This window comes from Maylandia zebra, linkage group LG2, assembly GCF_041146795.1.
Source record: "Maylandia zebra isolate NMK-2024a linkage group LG2, Mzebra_GT3a, whole genome shotgun sequence".
Lineage (NCBI taxonomy): Eukaryota > Metazoa > Chordata > Actinopteri > Cichliformes > Cichlidae > Maylandia > Maylandia zebra.
This window is the reverse complement of record NC_135168.1, coordinates 43,075,192-43,097,206: the sequence shown is the minus strand read 5'-3', so window position 1 is coordinate 43,097,206 and position 22,015 is coordinate 43,075,192. Positions and strand designations below refer to the sequence as shown.

The 22,015-nt window shown below is 39.8% G+C and overlaps 1 protein-coding gene across 2 annotated transcripts in view; it reads right to left on the bottom strand.

Annotated features, from left to right (window-relative positions):
• Positions 1–1,278, bottom strand: part of mid2 (midline 2) — a 174,696-nt gene extending 173,418 nt beyond the window's left edge. For both annotated transcript variants that reach the window (XM_076874586.1, XM_004545520.4), the window contains exon 1: positions 860–1,278. The gene's annotated coding sequence lies outside the window, so the exon portion shown is untranslated. The remainder of the gene's footprint in view (positions 1–859) is intronic.
• Positions 1,279–22,015: the final 20,737 nt, after the last annotated feature.

The window sequence follows — 22,015 nt, the reverse complement described above, 5'->3', positions numbered from 1 at the left end:
GTTCTGGGCATCCTGTAAATGCTTTATTGTACTGGGATCTGGCAGTTTGGAGGCCGGGTCAAAACCTTGGGCTCTCTGTCGCATTCCTAGAATCGTTCTTGAACTGTTTTTTGTGGTGTGGTGGGGTGCAAGTGTTCCAATGGGGGAGGCTGTTGCCATCTGGGAGCGCCATTGTCATGAAACATGCCTTGTTTTTCAACGTTTAGGTGGGTACATATCAAAAATAACATCCAATCCACATAAATGCCAGAAACCAAGATTTCCCAGGAGAGCACAGCATTGTAGTTGGACGATGAGTGTCATAGGCTTCAGCTGTAGTAGTGGTTTTAATGTTGTGTTGTAGTATACAATGGCTAACCTGATGAGAGCATAAAGGCTAAAGCATGTTCACCAGTCTTTAATATAATCCACTCCAAAACTCCAAGAGTTCATTCAGAATATTCAACAGCGACATCGTCAACAGGGGTGCAGAAATTTTAGCACTCTTAAAAACTTTTAAGAATAAATTTGCAGGCCACTGTGAACATTAAACACTTGCATTAAGTCCCTGACATAATATTTGCCCACCACAGACGTACAAGAGCGCATTTGTTTTTGTTTTCTCTCACCGTCAGAAGATTAGGCACACATTCACACACGTCTTCATGATGCAGGTTTCTGTACACAGATAAGAGCTAGTCATACACTTACTGTATCATTTGACATGGATCATTACACTGTTGCAACCCTGGAACCCACAATACTGCACAGCGTGCGCCTTCCACAAACTAACTCATGCTCCTAGCCAGTGTGTGCACTCTCGTGCATGTTACTCTCGCTATTCCGCCAAAACAACACACATAAAGGAAACACAGCCTACCTCGGCTCGCAGTGACAGCTCCGTACGTCGACTCGCTGCAGGAGATGGCAACAATGTGATGCTCGCAGTAAAGATCGCGGTTCGTAAGCGCAGAAGTTTTGACAAGTCAGTGAGTCACGGAGCACACAAAGAGTGCCAGTCCCTTACTGATCTGTGTAAAGCAAGCCAGTGTACAGGGTGTATGACAACGCCCCGAAACAAAAGTGATCCGGTTGATCCTCCGGTGGATCATTACGATTATTATTAAGGATGTTTCTCTCCAAATTGGCTACGCGCACCGGTGCGCTGCGTTTACCTCCCAAAGTGATCCCCAAAGCAAACGTCCCCTAAGGACACGTGATCAACATACGGGGGACGGGAATAGCTCTCAATTCCCCACACAGTAGCAGCTGGGATCGGTTACACCGCTGCTTTAGAGCCCGTTCAAAAAACCCGAGCTGTGCGCACCCATACTCCTCCTCCTACCATTTTCCCATCCCCTGTGACCTCACGGTGTCGCTGTCATTTGGCTTCACCTTAGCAATTTGGATCGATTAATATAATACACCTGTCGCCTTGGCCCGCTGATTATAAAGACATAAAATTTTACTTATAATTATATGGAAGTTTCCTTTCAGATGTTAACTCACGAATGACTGTAGATAAATTATATTTATTTAGATGACAATATTTCAATGTTGTTTAATAAAAATGAACAACTTAGAATCCTATATGTAGGCTGTACCATTAATCAATGTAAAAATAATACTAATAATAACAATTTTGTCAGGATAACCCTTTTGGGTTATTCCACAATCCAGATTGTTTTCCTTCTTTTCTCACAGGCATATAAATAATTTGTAATCTAAGCCAGTAATGATGTCACTACTCCCAGGCACCAATCACAGTTTAACAGCTGTTACGACCAAGTGTAAGAGATGCTAGACTCATCATTAGCGTTAATTGGTTTGAGAGCCGGTGATAACAGCCATATTTTACATTTCCACATTATTTTTATACCACACCATTCATCGATCGCTGATGTCTTATGTATTGGGGCACTGCCATCCTAGTGGGCGCCACTGCCATCATTTGTCCTGATTTATATGCACATTTTTTTCAATCTTAGGGGTCACGTGGACCCAGCAAATGCTTTACAACACACCAGAGCCAACGATTCCTCTCGCTGTAAAGGTCGAGGCGTTATTCGTTTGTCACCAGTGTGTAGATTGTATGTTTTTTGTTCTGAAGTCTATTTTTTGTTTAATTTAAATAAAATGTTTCATTTATAAGTCTCATTCTTTAACAACACTGATTTTCAGAAGTTTTTATTGCAAATGAATTCTCAGCTTTTTGTCCTTAAACTGTAATAACTATAAGAATTATTGAATTTTCATAGTCTTAGCCTTAAGGTTTTTTTTAGCTGAATAAACATTTAGAAAGCTAGAAAATGTGCCAGCGTTAAAATGTGTACATTATGAGCCTGAAGTTGAAAGGAGCTTCCAATTCTGTAGGTGAGCTAATGTGGGCGTTCTGAAGAGAACCAAGGTTTTATTTTGCTGAATTACTGCCTTCAAACAGCTCTTAAATGCAAATGGGATACAGACTGAATGGTGGAAGAACTGCACTGCCGTACAAGTTGCCATGTTAATTAGTTCCTCTGTGAAAAGCTCAGTATTCAATAGAGACAAGAAGGACAACTGATAGGTAGTCTTTGTTTCTCTGTACCTTTCACCCACAAAACGCAAAACTGGCACTGGCCCTCAGCCTGCTGGAGTACATGTGCTGTGTGCTTGTAAGACAGGTTTTAAAAGCAAAGGGGTGCACAGGACCCCTCACACCTTACACATATGCTTATGGATTAAGTTGATAAACTGTAACTCCAGGGCTCATTGGACTGAATATCAAAGCTTGCAGGTGGATATTTGAGCTGGCATGCAGGGCCTGTAAGACTGTTTGTTCTCTTGTGAACATGCTATTACTGTACAGACAGTTTCCAGCTGAAAGTATGAAATGTATTAGTACACTGTGATAGACTTTAACATAGCTGTTGCACACATTTAAAACAGATTTAATTTTTCAAGAAATACAATTTTTATTGCCTTTCAGTGTCACCCAGTCTGCAAAGTGACACATTTTCCACATGAGTAAACCTGTCAAAGAAGTATGTTTATCAGTTAAATCTTCTCGAAATGAGGAATAGCTCATTTCAAAGTGAAATGTGGCAGACTTTCACATTTCACTTTGGTCTTTTATGATGAATGTTATCTGGCTCAAACAAATAAGTTTGCTATTTTCCTGTTCTAACATCCCACAGCCCCAAACACAGTCTTATTAGAACTTAGACTTTACACTGCAGTATTTGGCTCATTTTGTATTGTCACTAAAGGCAGGATTTAGAAGTGAAGAATGTCTGTCAATTTCTTCTCTTGCAAGGACTCATCTACTGTGTTAACAGCTTCATCCTACATAAAAAGCAAACTTACAATGACCCAAATCCTCCATTGATATGTTCAAAGCCACCATTTCTTTTGTGATACTAACAATGGGTGCACTGGAACTTATAAACCTACACCTGTGAGCACACAAAACAGATTTTAAAAGCCACCTTGTGGGGTTTGTGGTCATGGTTAGTATTGTTAGTATTATCTTTTTATAAGTGGACATCGTTTTTGTCTGAAATGTGCATGAAGATCAGCGGCAGACTGTGTGACACTACCATCACTGGTCAGAGGAACACAGAACCAATTCTGCAAAGTTAAAAAAAGAAAAACACTGAATGCAGACATCATCTTTGTTTAATGTCCGCGGATAAAATACACATGGCACATTTAGGCAGGGAAGCTTTGCTAAGTATGTCTGCGTGTAAGTACAGTATGTGAGAAAAGACCAACCAGTGCATTGTTTATGGAGAGCAGTACTAGGAATGCGAAAAAGCTCAGCTGAAGTTAAAAAAAAACTAAACTAAATGAAGCTTATTTTTCTTCCATCCATCCATCCATCCATCCATCCATCCATCCATCCATACATACATACATATATTTATCCATCCATCCATCCATCCATCCATACATCCATCCATACATACATTTATCCATCCATCCATTTTCATTCACTGTTGTTATATTTCCAGGTTTAGTATTTACTGTTTCTGTTCTGTTTCACTTACTGCTTGCTGTGCTTTTGTTTATGTTTGTTAAACTTTTTTGGGTATGTTTTCAATATAATTTCTTAAAACCCAAGCAAATAACAAGGTCAACAAATTAGCTTTAGCAATAAGAGCTACATTAACTGAAATGGTCTGCTTTTATTTGATGAACACTGACATTTTCTTGATCATTTGCCACAGGAGTTAGAAAGAAATAATAAAATATACAACAAAAAAGGTAGAGAGATTCATTGGTGAATCTGGGCCTTCGTTAGAGCTTCACGGTTTGAAATGAAAAAGAAAAATTCTGTCAATACAACATCAGACCTCAGCAATTCTAAACTGTGGACGTCAATAAAAGTATTTAATAACACACTCAGCTGAAGAATTTTGCATTATCTCTAAAAAAATCTCCTCCCTTACAAAGAGATTAACCCAAAACATATTGTTAATCATTACAGGGATTATGAATAGTTAACTGAAAATGGGATAACTGAGGCTGGGGAAAAGTAATAATTAATGAGGCTGGGTACAGATGGGACAGTTTGGGATACTTAATTATGTTTTGGCACTAAAAAACTGACCCACTTTTCAATTTTTCTGGTCATGAGTTTTCTACACATGAGTTTAAAGGTATAGCAAGTAAGATTTCCATGTTTAAATGTTCCATAAAAATAGACAACGTTACCATCAAAATTTGAAACCCTTCTGACATCACGTCAAAGGCATCTGTGTGTTGTGTTGCAGGGATATCTATTGACGTGAGCATACTAACAGGATAACCTTGGCTCTGTCCTGTCTTGTTATACTGTCATATCTCAAGAGGTGAGAATGAGTCATTGCAGGTGTCTAGTTTGCATTGTGTCAAATGTGAGAGGAGTAAGTAGTGCCTTGCAAGTAAAGATGGTGCTTTAGTACAAGTGTCATACAGACAATCAAGGGTTAGATGTATTTAATCTGCCATCAGGGGACACTGCTACAGAACAGGGATCATTCAACATCCACCCTGCATGGTGATCTATTAAGAGGATACATATTCACTAATCATGTAGAAGCCTATAGACCTGTGAGTACCAGATATAAAGGTTTCTATGTTGTATATTCATATTTTTATGTATTGTATCTTTAAAATCAACCATAAGAAATCAAATCATATGAAAGTCTCTACTCAAAGTCAGCTTTTGTTAGTTACAAACTAACAAAGAGGATTACAAAAAAAATAATTATGTTTCTATGATTTTTTTTTTTAAATGTGGGAAGTTGTAATTAATAGCTTGAAGTTTTTTTAAATACTAGCTGAAAATAAAACAAAATGAACTACATTATTTATAATTTCTAATCAGTATTGCATGCCCCGAGAAGAAAGTAACAAGAACTTCCAAGGACTGCATAATGCTTATACATTATGTAACTATGCCAGTGACTAAATCTTTGCTCTGCAGTAGTGCATGTAGTTAAAGTTTAAAAAACATTTCTTTCGTTGAGGAGCTCTGAGGATTTGGCTGTTTTGGTGTGTGACTGTGTGGGATTTTAAGGATCCATATAAATGTAAGTAGCTGCCAGCTGCTGTCTTTCAGCTCACTGACCCCTTGGTTCTCTCACACTGCGGCGCAGCCACAAATAAAATCCTGCAATCATAGTGGATTATGAGGGTCTAAACAGCAAGATGTCAGCTTGCAGGTGGTTGCAGGCGGAGCTTTCACTCTGCTAGGTCTGCTTGAGCCGTAATGATGTCTCAGCTGTGCTACTCTGTAGATTCGCAGAAGAAAAATGAAAAAAAAAATGAAAATGACAAATGCTTTGGTCATCAGTGCATCTCTAACTGTTTGATAAAAATCTGATAAAATGTGTATAAATACATTATTCAAATAAGAAATTCACCATGCTTAAAAATTAATGAAAAATAATACATATTTACATACCGTATAAGGTATTATAGTCATGTGATAACACTTGAAATAACTGTGCTTGGATATGCAGTGGAAAACCAGAGATTATGAAAAAAGAAACCATGGATAAAGTTTCAAAGAATGTCTTTGTTTATGGTTAAAAAACCCTTTAAAGAGCCCATAAAACCACAGATTGCCAGGAAGACAGTATTTTATATTTGTCCATTTTCATTTAAAATCTTGATAGGATTGTATGTTGCACAATGTGTTAACACAAACACTATGAACCCCCAACTAAAGATTTCTTTATCCAACTTGTTATGCTTTGGTTCAATCAATCAATCAGCTATTTGCAATGAATAAATCCGTATCTCTCATGCATCAGAAGATGTTACAGTTGCAGAGTGCAGAAAGAATGTAGTAACAATGTTAACATTACGGGGAAAAACAGCCTTTCAAATGTTCAATGAAAACATGCAATCATAAACCACAAACTTCGCTCTAACAGCGCCAGCAAAAGCTATAATTCTAAATATGTTCTCAAAAACAAAGAAAGCTTCTTAATCCAAAGTCAGAACGTTCAGTGGCTAATATTCTGTTGCAGGATGGAAAAATGCTGCAGCTTTAATCAGCCCACCAGATGGCCTTGCTACTTTCTGAGTGCCCATGCAAGTGCAGGGATGGTTGAAAAACAGTGGAGACAGAGATCTGAGGCAGGATGCTAGTTTGCATTGATGCAATGTGAACGTGTGATGTTTCCAGAGAATACTCTTTGTTATCTTGAGGAAAATATCCTTTTAAAATTATATATTTGTTTATTAATGACAAAGATTAGCCGTGTCAATGATAATATCTGATCAGATTGAGTGATTCAAGGGGTGTACACATGGCAAGTGATGTGATGACCACAGACAATGCAATGTCAACTAAATTTAGTAATTTGTATTGATGATAGGTAAAGCTGTTAATGGTGTAAAGTGGACACAGAATAGAACCAGACAGAAACCTGCGGCAGTGGTCTCATGTCACAGCAGAGTTGAACAGAATATCCAAGCATCTGCTCCCGCCAGCCTAGGAAGCACTGATAGATTAGAAAACCTGGAGGGGTTTCTTATTATCGTGGGGCCTTGTCTATGACAGAATCCTGGTTGGCAGCAGCCCACAAGGTAGTTTTGCCATCCTGAAATTGAATTGGGAAGGATTTAATGGGTTTAAAGGCTTTTGCTCTCAGTGTGATGAAATCAGATAGCGGTGAAAATGCCAGAAAGTTGTGAAAGACAGAAGGTTTGACTGGAGAGAGTGATATGGAAAGAGAAATTGGGCATGGCTGAGGTAAGCTGATGGGAAAAAATACATTTCTTAATTAGCTAATGGTGATATTAGGTATGTATCATTGTGTTGTCTTTATCTAATCTCAAATAAAGATATTATTGCCCTAAAATTGTGCGATGGAGGAGAGGAAGGACAGGGTAAGTCTTTGATACACACATCAAGGTCAATACACAGCATAAGAATGGCTTCCTGTTCCCACTTGCGAACAGGTTCATCTCCCTGTTCTTCCCCAAACACCGTCTGCTAGTGTGGCAGTAATGCTCAGGCTCACCTCTTACCATTCTTGTGCTGTGATTTGACCTTGATGTATATGCCAAAGACTTACTTCGTGAAAAGCGTGAAAAGTTCACTGTTTAGTTGAGTGTCATGGGAGACATTATGTTTCCTATCAAGCTGCACCCAGTTTGGAGTAGAATGCGTCACACGGCAAAATGGGTAAAGCATTAACACGGAAGCTCAGATCATTGAAATAATGAAATGGTTAGCCCAGAGTCATAAACTGAACCCAAGTCAGAATCACAGGAAAATCACTGGTGACAAAATTATAGCTAATAAACCCTTTACACACTTTGCTGAGCTATGGAAGAGACTGGAAGAGGAGTGGAGTAAATTTAAACTGCAGAATAGTGAGAATAGGTTCTCCTACTTCCTAGTAATTTCTCTGAAAACTGTAAACATAAAAAAAAAAAATCTAATTTTGCTCGAAGAGATTGCTGTCTCTGTATTTTCCACAAAATAAAGGCTGCTGTTGAATGGCCATGGTTTTTGAGCACTATTTTGAACAATTAAGGTTCACCAACACTATAGGAAAAATAAATGGTTTATGATTTGTTCTTTATATTGTTATTCATGTGTATATGAATAGAATGAAAGAAAAGGGTGGAGAGTTAAGACATCTTATGTTTCTGCTTTCAGTCTAAAAGTGCATGTTCTTTTTATTTCCACTGAACGATACAGTAGTAGTTATAAGATGTTATTATGATATAATAATGTAATTAATATAATATCATAACATAATATCGAAGTAGTAAGATGCAGTGTGTGCTTATGACTCAAACCGTCACTGCTGCTGCAAATGTTATCTAAGCCAAATGTGTAATAGTCGTGATCAGTTGTTGTCACAGTTTCCAATCACTCTCCCAAACTGCTAGTCCTCTGCCTTTGGCCACAGATTCAGATGGCCTTGGTTATGACTGGAAGACGTGGCTCAGAGGGAGAAATGGAGGACAGAGGGAAGAGAAAATGAAAAGATGAAACATTTAGATATCCTTCATAAAAAGTAATGAAGAGAAGAACTGTAACCCTCTGTTTACATTAGCAAATAACACACTTGTTAAGGTGACATACTAAATTTCTGCCTTAAAAAATGCCTTTAATCTTTTGAAGGTTCATCAAAGGAAAGTTCAGGAAAGGAAATGAGCCATAGAAAAAAAGAGGCATTTGCACATCGAGGTAGATGTGAAGCTTCAGCGGATTACTCATCAGTTTTCAATAAATGAAGGGTGACTTAAATAAGCCTCCTTTCCAAGTGCCAGCACGTATCAAAAACAAAAAGAGCAGAAATTCATTTTTAGCTTCAGTTTGAGTATGATGGAAAATCAGACTGGTGCACTGAAATGTCTTTTGCCATGAAATCATAAGCGCTCCGACAGCTCACAGAAAAAGATCATGCTGTGTTGTTGGACAGACATCAAAGGCAAAGGCCTCAAATAGTTTCTCTGTCACACTGGGTCACCCAGCAGCACTTCTCTTCCTCCATATGTACACAGACAAGTTGATATCCATGAAAACGAGGCACACTCATATGCAAACGCTCTTGCACAAACGCGTGGTTTTTGCAGTCACTCTTCCTTATCCACTACCTGAACAGTCTGATGTCATCCTGCTTTCTAAGAACTCCTTTAGCTGGTTCCGTGGTCAGTTAACGTAGCGCACAGATGCATTATCCCAGTACCACAAGGAACGAGAATTTGTCACAATTGTCCTAACCTTTGATCTCTAAGCCTTTGAAACCTGCTCCCTCTCTCACACCATGAACCCCATTCAAAGCACGCGCGCCATCTGTGAAAAGAACACCAGTGCGTTTGTTTCTAAACTTAGTTTAGCATGGAGTACAAGTCAAGTCACACAAGAAGAAGTGTGAGAATTTTAGGCTTCTGTCTCACAGAACAGGCAGTGATCATCTGACAGTTCTATATCTGACAAATGGAAAAATATGTTTTCCCAGCTGGATGCAGGTGGTTACTAATAGTCGTTGTGAACTCAATCGCTAAAGTCCCATTTACACAGACAGTCAATGAGCACCTGTTAAACACTGGTTGCTCTTCTGCAACCAGTTTGTGAATTGTTGATGGAGTTTGCTGGCTGTCAATGGGTAAAATTGTTTGAAAAGAGGTATAAGGTGCTGCACTGAAAACATCCTTGAGTTTGCTTTGGATTTGGTGTTTCATGCAAACTACTGCTGATGACCAAAGCAATCATAAGGAGGTTTGGAAGGTTGGTGCAGCATCTTCTTTGCAACCAATTTCACCCAGTGATAGCCAACAACCTGCAGAAACCACTCACCAAGTGGTCAGGAAATAGATTATTCTCTTTAACTGGAGGTTGTCAGGGGCTTGCAGACTGTTGTGCTGTGTGACTGAGACTTGAATAACCTTTTAGGCTTACCTTTCAAATGGCATCTTATGTTGTGATAAACTGTTAATGTATTTTAATACAGCATATAGAAATGACAAAAAAGTCCAGTAGTAATCAAATAAATAAACAGCTGGACAGGATCATTTAAAACGACTGAGGTTGATAACAATATGATGTAGCTTAAGTACAGTGTTTAAAATGTCACCACTCGATATGAGTAGATTGCAGTCAATTGAATTGTTTTATTTCCCCTTATAATTCAAGTGTCACGGCTCAACGGCACGAGGGAACAGGGATGGACACAGGCGCAGAAACCAACCCGGAAGCGAGGTGACAGAAAACAAATGATTTATTTCCGCCCACAGGTAAAGGTGAAACACAAAGCGACGCCACCACACTAGTGGCGCGTAGGATTCGTCGGTGATAATGAGGGCGACCTAGACACCTCTAGGAGACGGCTGAACAGTGGGGACAGCGGGGAGGTAGAAACAGGACTAGGTAGGGGCCGGGGGCATTGGTTTCAGATGGAGGGGACAGGTGGAGCGGAAAACCCGGAAGCGGTCGAGGCGTGGGGAGGCAGGCAGGTGAGCGGTGGGCCGGCAGGCCACGTTGTGTAAGCAGCTGGCGGCCCAGGTCCAGGAGGACGGGAGCGAGGGGAACAAGATCTCCACTCCGGGTGCTATCGCTGAGGACAAGAAAAGACAGGTCAGTCATCACACGGCGTTAAGACAAGGTTTAGGATGCTCCACTGAACTAACATGGGAATAGCAGATACTCAGGCGATGAGTGGTTGAGAGCGCAGGTCTGATATACAGCTGGCACGATTGCTCACAGGTGGTCAGCCAGGGAGGGGCAACCGGACTCCGCCTAAAGGAGGAGGAGCCGCTGTCTGAGACCTGCAGGTGCCCAACCAGACCATGACATCAAGTGCATGATCCTGGCTATGGTGCCTGCTGTTCATCTGTAGTCTATGCATGTCTATTTACTTTCATTAAGGCTGTAAAACATTGTAAAAAGGGTTTGGAATAAGTTCATGAGCCAGCGACGCTCATTTCTGTCCAAGGTCAGGAATACTGTTGAGTTGTGAGGATATCCTGAACTTTTCTTTTGGTAAGCACTTCTGTTTTTGCCACTGTTAGCTGCTGTTAGCTGGCATTAGTGAAGCCTTCTTTGAAAGTGGATCTACCTTTGTTGGAAAAGAAAGTCTGATTTGTTTTTAGGATACTTGAGCTCAACATTAGCTGGAATTATGTTAGCTTATAACCAGCTGTTATTGAACTGCCCTGAAGGGTTGTTTGTCTAATCTGCAGAATGTACTTCACTGTAATGCCTAACACGAAAAACCTGCACTAAGATGCTCACAGTCACTTTGATCAAAAGCTTTAATAAATTAATTTCTATCTACTATACAGACTCTACTTTTCCCTCTGGATTTACTTACTGTTTTGTTAAAAGGATACAATTTTCAGTTAATATATTTCATTGCACGAGTCTTTCGAGTAGGTAATTACTTGTAAGCAACATGTGTCTGATGTGTCCTAAAAATTAAAACAAACAAATAAATAAGAAGAAAGTACGATGAAATTATATGATGTAACATTTTTATTCCAGATCCTTCACATTCTGCTGGATGAGAAGTCACCCACACAGTTCAGAATCATATTGTGATTAATGTTGTTCACCGATTACCGTTTAAAATGCAGCAAAATTATATGAAGCACTATTTCAAGCCGCAGGCAGGTTGCCGCTTCTCTTGGATGACCTGAGAATTCATTAGACAACAAAGCGCACGAGGAAAAAATAAGAAATAATCTGACTGTGAAGATTCCTGTGACTGTGCAAGTGGATAGATTTCAGGCCACCTGCAGCTGCCTGTGTGCTTTGTCTAATGATGTTTGTCCGGAAAAAAAGGACCTCTCAACGGAATAAGCAATGGGATTTAATTAGCAGTGAGTGACAGGGCCCAGTAGTTGTGATGCTACCCCCTCCTCTTTTAAAAAAAATCCTTTCATGGAAGATGCAACTCTGCTGCATACTGCAGATTGTTTTGTGGATGTGGGCTTATGGGAATTACTCAAGGCAGTCTTTGGTTTTCTTTAGTAAGTATGCTGATGGAAAACATGGCCTAGTATCAAGCACTGTTAAGTCAAGGAATGTGACCAAGCAGACATATCTGCTAACCTTGGATTATATGTGGTGATGAGTCAGTGGCACCAAATACTTTATGCTTTAATTACTCCTAAATGTTAATGTGTCACCAACATAATGATCTAAATAGTAACTGTGCATTAGCGCATGGATTGAGGGTTATTTCAGCCTTGGCGTGCCGCTGAGGGAACACATTTTTCTCCAAATGACCTAAAAAAAAAAGACTCACTGCAACAACTAACCTCGGGAACAAATGCACATGCATTCATCAGCAGTGTTAATCAGTCTGTGAACTGTCACAACACGGCAGCTTTCAGAGGAATGAACAGCCTTTACACCCCAGCCCAGATTTTTGTTTTTAAATCAATTATGACCCATATCTCCCTCTCACTCATGCAGAAAACAAATGAAAGTTGTAAATGAACAGATCTATTGTTCTAATGCCCTGGTGAGCTCTTTGCTGTAATTAACCAAGAGGTTGTGGACTTTAAAAGCCAGTCAAGGCCAATCAATACTGATTTGCAGGACAGTGAGCACAAACACAGGTCCCCCGAGGCACGTCCATCAAGGAGACAGCTCATGCCATTTCTCATTTCAATAAAGCCTAAGAAAAAAAGGTGGGAGTAGCTTAGAAGACACATTTGACAAATCATCAAAATATATATTTTTTTCTGTAAATGGCTGCTTTTTATTTGGTGTCTAAGGGAACAAAGCTAAATAACCTGGATAGTTCACAACATAAAACTGGTCCCGACTCATAATCTTGTCTTTTTCCTCGCCCAAACAACACCCTTTGACTTCTAACCTCTTTGTCTGACTGACCAAAACGGTGTGTTTAATTTATGCTGTTGTCACATAATCCAGTTCAGAGGAAGGCACCATAACACATAAATAATTTATGTCCACATCTGTATTTCAAAAGACACCTTGAGAATGAATATTGAATATGTTCTATGTGCATTGTGTCTAATGATGTGTCCGTGCATGGATAAGCAGAAGATAATAAAGGACATTAAAAGTCTGGCCTCTAAACTGTGTGAGATCAGACAAATCTGAAATGTGGCAGATCTTCCAGTAAATGCTTTTATCTGCAGCTATTTTATTTATTTTACCTCCATTAAAGATAATCAATACTTTATTGATAGCTGTTAACATTTTTGGTCCATTTCAGTAATCCCACTTGCAGCTGTAACTGTCTGCACAGGCACGGCTCAGTGATGTTATATGCATATGCCAATAGAAATGTGGTAAAAATCATTTTCATATTTTTTAACGCTTCAGATTTTATTTTCAGAATTGCCTAAAGCCCTATAATCATGCTTTGCCTCTCCAGCTTTCCTATTCCTAACATGTCTTTCATCCTTGGAATTACATGCAGTTTTAAGCAACGGCGTTAAAAGCGAGAGAAATGCTTGGAGTGTGTTCAGCACTAGCAACAGGATTAATAATGATGCACCAATAGCAAATTTGTTCTTTCCACACATGTTGCAGTTTGTGGAATCCTTATCTTTTTTTCCATCCTAAAAAAAGCATAAATTTGCTGAGGTGAAACTTTAAAAGTAAAAAGAAAAGCTAACATATTTTTCAGAGTCAAGTACATTACCAATTCTCATTACATAGGCAGTAACCTAAATTGATATTTAGTCATAATGTTTCCCAGGAGATAGCAAAACAATAAAAAAAAAAACCCCTCATTGCACAGTGGTTTTGTTAGAATAGATATCTGAACTCTGCAGTTGAAAGTACATTGCCTGCTAAGCACAAATCTGTCTGAACTTCAAATGAGCTGGAGACAAATGTAGTGGGAAGATCAAGCGTATAAATCTAAGTAGCAGCTCTTCAAACACTAGGGGCGAGTGACTCATGCAGGAGAACAGGGACATACTGATATATATTTCATATGTTTTTATATGGATTGCGTAAGCTTGCAATCATGGCTCATCCATAACAATCATTTAGCTACATTAGCAAGAGTGCGTTTTTCAATAACTTCTTATATGCTGCATCTAATTTAAATGCAAAACCTACTCATATGCTTAAAAGTCTCTTCAGTTTGTCAGTCAGCTACATATAGATGATTGTTTTTTCCTCATGTAGAACTTGTCAAAATGTGCCAGTTATTTTTCTGCTTTTGTCTGTTTAAACAAAAGCAAGTCTAATTATGTACTGGCACACAAAGCCGAACAACTTCTTTTAAAGCAGTTCCTCATTTTTAAAAACACGTCTAAATGAATTTTATCTCACGTGAGACAAAAGTGTTTTAGAAGCATTTAAAAGAAAGGAAACACTGTCAAATACTGACAGTCATTCAATGCAAGTTTATTTAACCAGAAAAAAGGATGAAGCAGAAATATTTCACAGAAAGAAAGTAAAAAACAAAAACATCAAATTAAAGCTGAATAGTGAAAGCATGAGACTGAGCTTTAACAGTTGAGAAGAAGAAAGTTCAGACTTCACTTTCCTGACAACAATAATTACTTCCCTATCCTAACTCATGGCCTGAATCCCCTTCACAGCCGGCTAATGCTCCCCAATTGCGTTAAGTTCTGTGTGTTCCTGTGATGAGATATTCCCTGCAAAGAGTTTGTGCTTTACTTCTCCACAGTCAAAGCCTAACCAGTGGGGCGCATTTCTTAAAGATGACTGGACAGCAAATTTAATCCTCAGAGGGTGAGAGAAGCTTAGGATTATGGTCGATATCTTACCAACCAATGAGGATTTGAGCCTGTCTGGTTCTGAATTCTTGGCCAATCACAGCCTGAGGTAGAACAGAACATCAAATACACACGGAAAAAGCAGCAGTAAAGAAGTGATGCATTATGATAGCAATTGTCTTAAGGAATGGGTCTTTACTATTAGTATTTTATTTAGTTAATTATTTTTTTTGCTACTTTTCCAAGTTGAGTTTTGTTGACTTTAATGAATGTAACTCATACATTTTAATAAAATAATTATATTTTATTGAGAGCCTTTTCTTTCTTCCCTTGTTTTCTTCTGGATTACTTGCCCAGCATGTGACGATCTGCCACAGGCATGAATCTGTAATGGATTTAAAAATATGCGATGCATGTTTATTAACTATGATCCCTGTTCCTACATGGATCTTATTTGCAATGCATTGCGACTCTTAAACTTAGCAGAAATTGTACTGAAGCTGGCGCAATACATTTAAAAAAAATATTGTAAATCTTTGCAGTTAGGGCAACTCTCACCCTTAAAGAAATTGACGTTTGTTGTCTTTGCTTTCACTGCCCTCTAGTGTCAATTAATCGGTAACTGTATAGTATTCATTGTGCATTATAGAGATTTTTCCTGTTAATATATGTATATTCATATATTTTTATGTGTATACGTCATACTTATTATTATGATCCCATTTCATATATCTTTTTATACGTATCACCTCAAATGCACCCTGAATGGTGCACTTTGACCTGCATAGCTGACTATCAGTTATTAAATGATAGCATGCATTAATGCCGTATCACAGGCATACCAAAGTATAACCTAGATAACTGTGCAATTATAATTACACTGAACCTGAAATAACAAAGATAATCAGATCAGTTGTTTGTAATCCCTGTGATAAGATAAGTAATGCAAACAAGCCAAAGTTAATTTCATCCAGAGTTTGAGGATAGTCTGTTTTGTACATCTGAACTGAGGTGAACTTTGTCCTCACGTGTTAGCCAGACCTTCCCCAGAGTAAGCGGCAAGAAAAGTGTATATTTTTTGTAGAACATTATCTTTATCAGCAGAAAGTAAGACGTTTAAAGAATGTCCTCTGAAATGAAGTCTTGCCCAAAGATATCAGTATTATGCAATGAAAAGCAAAGCATCTCAAATCCAGTACAATTAGATCTTTTAATAGGTAAAGACATAATGGAAGAAATATATCTTTTAAAAAGACCCTTTGGTCATCTTCCAGATTTACCATCTCTGGTCCATCATATTATGTAAAGAGGATGAAAGCATGAAATGCAAACTGAGTATTTAATGCTGTGCTTACATTTGGTCGATACAACCACTGTTTTCGTCGGAAATGTCAGAATAATTCACATTTTGTTGTTTAGTTGTTTAGCTAACAGGCCCTCAGCAAATTATAAAGTCATATTTGATATTAATTTAATCTAATATTTTCCAAATATTTGTTCTGATGTTATGTAGCGGACATTTAAACACATCAAAACAAATTACCAATTGTATAGAGACTAGTGAAAAGTAGGACAAGGTATGAGATGACTGGCATTAGGCTAAGGATCAACAACTGAATGTACCCTGTAGTAGACAAGGCCAGTCTGAACCAGTTCAGTCTGGCCTTGGTGTTTTCTGAGGGACTCTGCTTGCATAAACTAGGACACAACTTTTTTTTTTCCTGTAAAAATGCTGTTGCAGTTTAGAACTCATTTGTCCCAGAGTGGTTAGAAAATAAAAGATGGTATCTTATTGTGTGCATATACAACATACATGAACACGAGTGAAAAGAATTTATTAAAGCATGCAGAGCCTTCCACCATGTTAACAGTTTGGGACTGGGGAAAAAAACCTGATTTGTTTTGATGTATCTTGGCAGGTTTTAAAAAAAATATTCCAGTAAACAAGCCATAACGAATCTCATTTCTCATAAGTTACTGGGCACTGGGAAATGAATCAAAGACAACACCGCTGCAGTGTGTGAGTTCTCTCCTCTAATGACACTTGGCATGTTTTATATCAACCACACCGACCATGGACCTGTGAGTCATTGCTCATAGTTCCTCAGATCAACCTCTTCTTTCCTCCAGATGCATTTTGGGTATTGGGACTTCCTTCAAGACAACACACAGACTCATTTTGGTATTACAGGTAGGAGGCAAAAGAGAGAAATGAGAAAAGCCCAGTGTCAAATTAGTGTTTTATAATTGATTAAAACACCACTTTGATCAATATTGAGATTCTATTAGCATTTCTGTCAATTTCACTGTAAAAACTTTCAAAATCCCCCAAAACACATTAACCAAAAAAACCAACCAGACAAACAAGCAGATAAGAAATCTTTTTAATGTTAGTGAAGATTAAAAACAACTTTAGTGTGTAAATCACAAATATCTGGTAGAAATTTACATGACAGTACTGCATGTAAATTTTCTTGGAACCCTAGAAGAGCAACAGATACAAATACTGTTGAACTAACTGCTGATAAAATATCTTTGTACATGCACATTGAACATTTAACCTCAGCTGATTGTACTCAAGTGGCTGCGGTGCAGACATAAAAGTTGGTAAAAACGTAATGTTTTTCGAAACTGCACTTACTGTCTCAATCTTTGGACTGCCACAGACTTAAATATCAGAAGAACAAGAAAGATGATGTACAATAAAAAGGTTTAAATGAAATACAGCTTCCTATATCGCCTTTAAAATGGCACAACTGACCTTTTAGACTTCTTAAAAAATTTGCTTGAAAGAAATCGCAATATTAAGATAAAAAATAATTTTGTTTATTATTGACTTTAATCATTGACCTTAAAACTTTTTTGCTATCTAACTACAGATGAGAACAAAATGTGGTCATGTGTCTGGTAAAGTTATTGTTGTTATTTACGTATATAAACAGATTACACAAATGTGCTACTGATAGCAAAAAATTTCCACACACCTGTTTCAATGACAGAGTGTGGGAGTGACTTTCTCTCACTTTAATATTTTATTGTTGGAGTTGGTTTAACGATTATGTATTTGCAAATGCAATTCTAATCTAATCTGAAAATGTAAACAGTAAGATGGCTCAACTTAACTTTTATGGCTTTTTAAAAAATTAAACAGAAAAGGACAGAGTTGAAATTATGTTGGCTACACACTTTCCTGTTACTCATTTTTTTTTTTCTGTTTCAAGTGGACCAGCTAATGATCATACTTAAAAAATAATTGCATCCAGTTTCACTATGCTGGGTTGGAATTGATCAGACTCCCAGCACACTGGCTTTGTGCATATGTGGAAGCTGATAAGGTAAGACGATTCTCTCACAATTTATTTATGCTAACCTCAAAAGTCAGCCAACCTGTTAACTGAAAAAAAAAATATATTATGGGTTGCTGGTCAGTTGTCTGACCCATAACCTTACTTAACACCAAGATTTGTTGAAACACAACACACAACATTTGAACATATAAACTTTAGAGCTGCAAGTATGTATTATTATTACCTATGAACAAGGCTAGGCTAACGGTTACCCAATTTCCATTTATGCTAAGCTAAACTAACAGAATTTTGGTTCTTGAAGGAAATATGTACTTTTCCTACATTTTATTTTAAATATGTTCATATATTTTCCTTTCTTGTTTCTAAATTCCCATTGTAGCTTTAATATGAAAAAACACCCAGCATGCCCCTGCGGGCGGTTTATCCTTCAAGCTCGGGTCCTCTACCAGAGGCCTGGGAGCTTGAGGGTCCTGCGCAGTATCTTAGCTGTTCCCAGGACGGCGCTCTTCTGGACAGAGATCTCCGATGTTGTTCCCAGGATCTGCTGGAGCCACTCGCCTAGCTTGGGAGTCACCGCACCTAGTGCTCCGATTACCACAGGGACCACCGTTACCTTCACCCTCCACATCCTCTCGAGCTCTTCTCTGAGCCCTTGGTATTTCTCCAGCTTCTCGTGTTCCTTCTTCCTGATATTGCTGTCATTCGGAACCGCTACATCGATCACTACGGCCGTCTTCTTCTGTTTGTCTACCACCACTATGTCCGGTTGGTTAGCCACCACCATTTTGTCCGTCTGTATCTGGAAGTCCCACAGGATCTTAGCTTGGTCATTCTCCACCACCCTTGGGGGCTTCTCCCATTTTGACCTCGGGACTTCCAGGTTATACTCGGCACAGATGTTCCTGTACACTATGCCGGTCACTTGGTTATGGCGTTCCATGTATGCCTTGCCTGCTAGCATCTTGCACCCTGCTGTTATGTGCTGGATTGTCTCTGGGGCATCTTTACACAGCCTGCATCTGGGGTCTTGCCTGGTGTGATAGACCCCAGCTTCTATGGATCTTGTGCTCAGAGCTTGTTCTTGTGCTGCCATGATTAGTGCCTCTGTGCTGTCTTTCAGTCCAGCTTTGTCCAGCCACTGGTAGGATTTCTGGATATCAGCCACCTCCTCTATCTGCCGGTGATACATACCGTGCAGGGGCCTGTCCTTCCATGATGGTTCCTCGTCTCCCTGCTCTTTCTTGGGTTTCTGCTGCCTGAGGTATTCACTGAGCACTCGGTCAGTTGGGGCCATCTTCCCAATGTATTCTTGGATGTTTGTTGTCTCATCCTGGACTGTGGTGCTGACACTCACCAGTCCCCGGCCCACTTCCTTCCACTTAGCGTTCAGCCTCAGGGTGCTGGACTTGGGGTGAAACCCTCCATGCATGGTAAGGAGCTTTCTTGTCTTTATGTCAGTGGCTTCTATCTCCTCCTTTGGCCAGCCTATTACCTCAGCAGGGTACCTGATCACGGGCAGGGTGTAGGTGTTGATAGTCCGGATCTTGTTCTTACCGTTCAGCTGACTCCTCAGGACTTGCCTGACCCTCTGCAGGTACTTGGTGGTTGCAGCTTTTCTAGTGGCCTCTTCATGGTTCCCATTCACCTGCGGGATCCCCAGGTACTTGTAACTGTCCTCTATGTCTGCAATGTTGCCTTCTGGTAGTTCAATCCCCTCAGTTCTGACTACCTTCCCTCTCTTTGTTACCATCCGACTACACTTCTCCAGTCCGAACGACATTCCAATGTCATTGCTGTATAGCCTGGTAGTGTGGATCAGTGAATCGATGTCTTGTTCACTCTTGGCATACAGCTTGATGTCATCCATGTACAGGAGGTGGCTGACAACTGCTCCATTCCGTAGTCGGTATCCGTAGCCAGTCTTGTTAATGATCTCACTGAGGGGGTCCAGGCCTATGCAGAACAGCAGTGGGGACAGAGCATCTCCTTGGTAGATCCCGCACTTGATGGTGACTTGTGCTATGGGCTTGGAGTTGGCCTCTAGTGTTGTACGCCACATACCCATTGAGTTCCTGATGAAGGCTCTTAGGGTCCCGTTGATCTTATACAATTCTAGGCATTCCAGTATCCAGCTGTGGGGCATTGAGTCATAGGCCTTCTTGTAATCAATCCAGGCAGTGCACAGGTTGGTCAGTCTGGTCTTGCAGTCTCGAGAATATATATATATATATATATATATATATATATATATATATATATATATATATATATATATATATATATATATATATATAACAGGGTGGCCAAAGGAGGAGATAGAAGCCACTGACATAAAGACAAGAAAGCTCCTTACCATGCATGGAGGGTTTCACCCCAAATCCAGCACCCTGAGGCTGTACGCTAAGCGGAAGGAAGGGGGCCGGGGACTGGTGAGTGTCAGCACCACAGTCCAGGATGAGACAACGAACATCCAAGAATACATTAGGAAGATGGCCCCAACTGACCGAGTGCTCAGTGAATACCTCAGGCAGCAGAAACCCAAGAAAGAGGAGGGAGACGAGGAACCATCATGGAAGGACAGGCCCCTGCACGGTATGTACCACCGGCAGATAGAGGAGGTGGCTGATATCCAGAAATCCTACCAGTGGCTGGACAAAGCTGGACTGAAAGACAGCACAGAGGCACTAATCATGGCAGCACAAGAACAAGCTCTGAGCACAAGATCCATAGAGGCTGGGGTCTATCACACCAGGCAAGACCCCAGGTGCAGGCTGTGTAAAGATGCCCCAGAGACAATCCAGCACATAACAGCAGGGTGCAAGATGCTAGCAGGCAAGGCATACATGGAACGCCATAACCAAGTGGCCGGCATAGTGTACAGGAACATCTGTGCCGAGTATAACCTGGAAGTCCCGAGGTCAAAATGGGAGATGCCCCCAAGGGTGGTGGAGAATGACCGAGCTAAGATCCTGTGGGACTTCCAGATACAGACGGACAAAATGGTGGTGGCTAACCAACCGGACATAGTGGTGGTAGACAAACAGAAGAAGATGGCCGTAGTGATCGATGTAGCGGTTCCGAATGACAGCAATATCAGGAAGAAGGAACACGAGAAGCTGGAGAAATACCAAGGGCTCAGAGAAGAGCTCGAGAGGATGTGGAGGGTGAAGGTAAGGGTGGTCCCCGTGGTAATCGGAGCACTAGGTGCGGTGACTCCCAAGCTAGGCGAGTGGCTCCAGCAGATCCCAGGAACAACATCGGAGATCTCTGTCCAGAAGAGCGCAGTCCTGGGAACAGCTAAGATACTGCGCAGGACCCTCAAGCTCCCAGGCCTCTGGTAGAGGACCCGAGCTTGAAGGATAAACCGCCCGCAGGGGCGTGCTGGGTGTTATATATATATATATATATATATATATATATATATATATATATATATTAGCACCTTGCTAATACTGGGTTGGACTCTTTTGCCTTCAGAGCTTAACTCTTCATGATATAGATTCAACAAGGTGCCTGAAACGTGTGGAGGCCAAGTTAATACAGTTTTACACTGTATTAACTGTTTTATTCAAGAAAATAATTTGAATTTTGTGACATAGTTCATAATCCTGCTTATACGCCCATCAGAACATGGGTACACTTTATCATGGGATGGACAGTATGGCCACTTTCCTCTGACCTCTCGCACCAGCGAGGCCTAGAGAAGTTCCACACGTTGGATAGTTTCTAAATCAGGAGTTTCTGAAATACGCAGAAAACCCATTTTGAACCAATAACCATGTCACATTATAACTGCCATATCACCTTGCTTTCTCATTCTGATGCTTGATTTAAACTTCAGCAGATCATGACCATGTCTATATACCTACCTGTTGCTGTTGCCATGTGATCAGCTGATTATTCCATTTTATTGAGCAGTAAAACTGGTCAATCGAACAAAGTGGACATGTGGACAATTAGTGTAGAAGATTAACATGAGAGTTTGATACCATGCCTATAAATGGATAATAAACTATGGCTGCAGCTGAAGTCATAAACTCAAAACCCAGGTTTAGTTTATA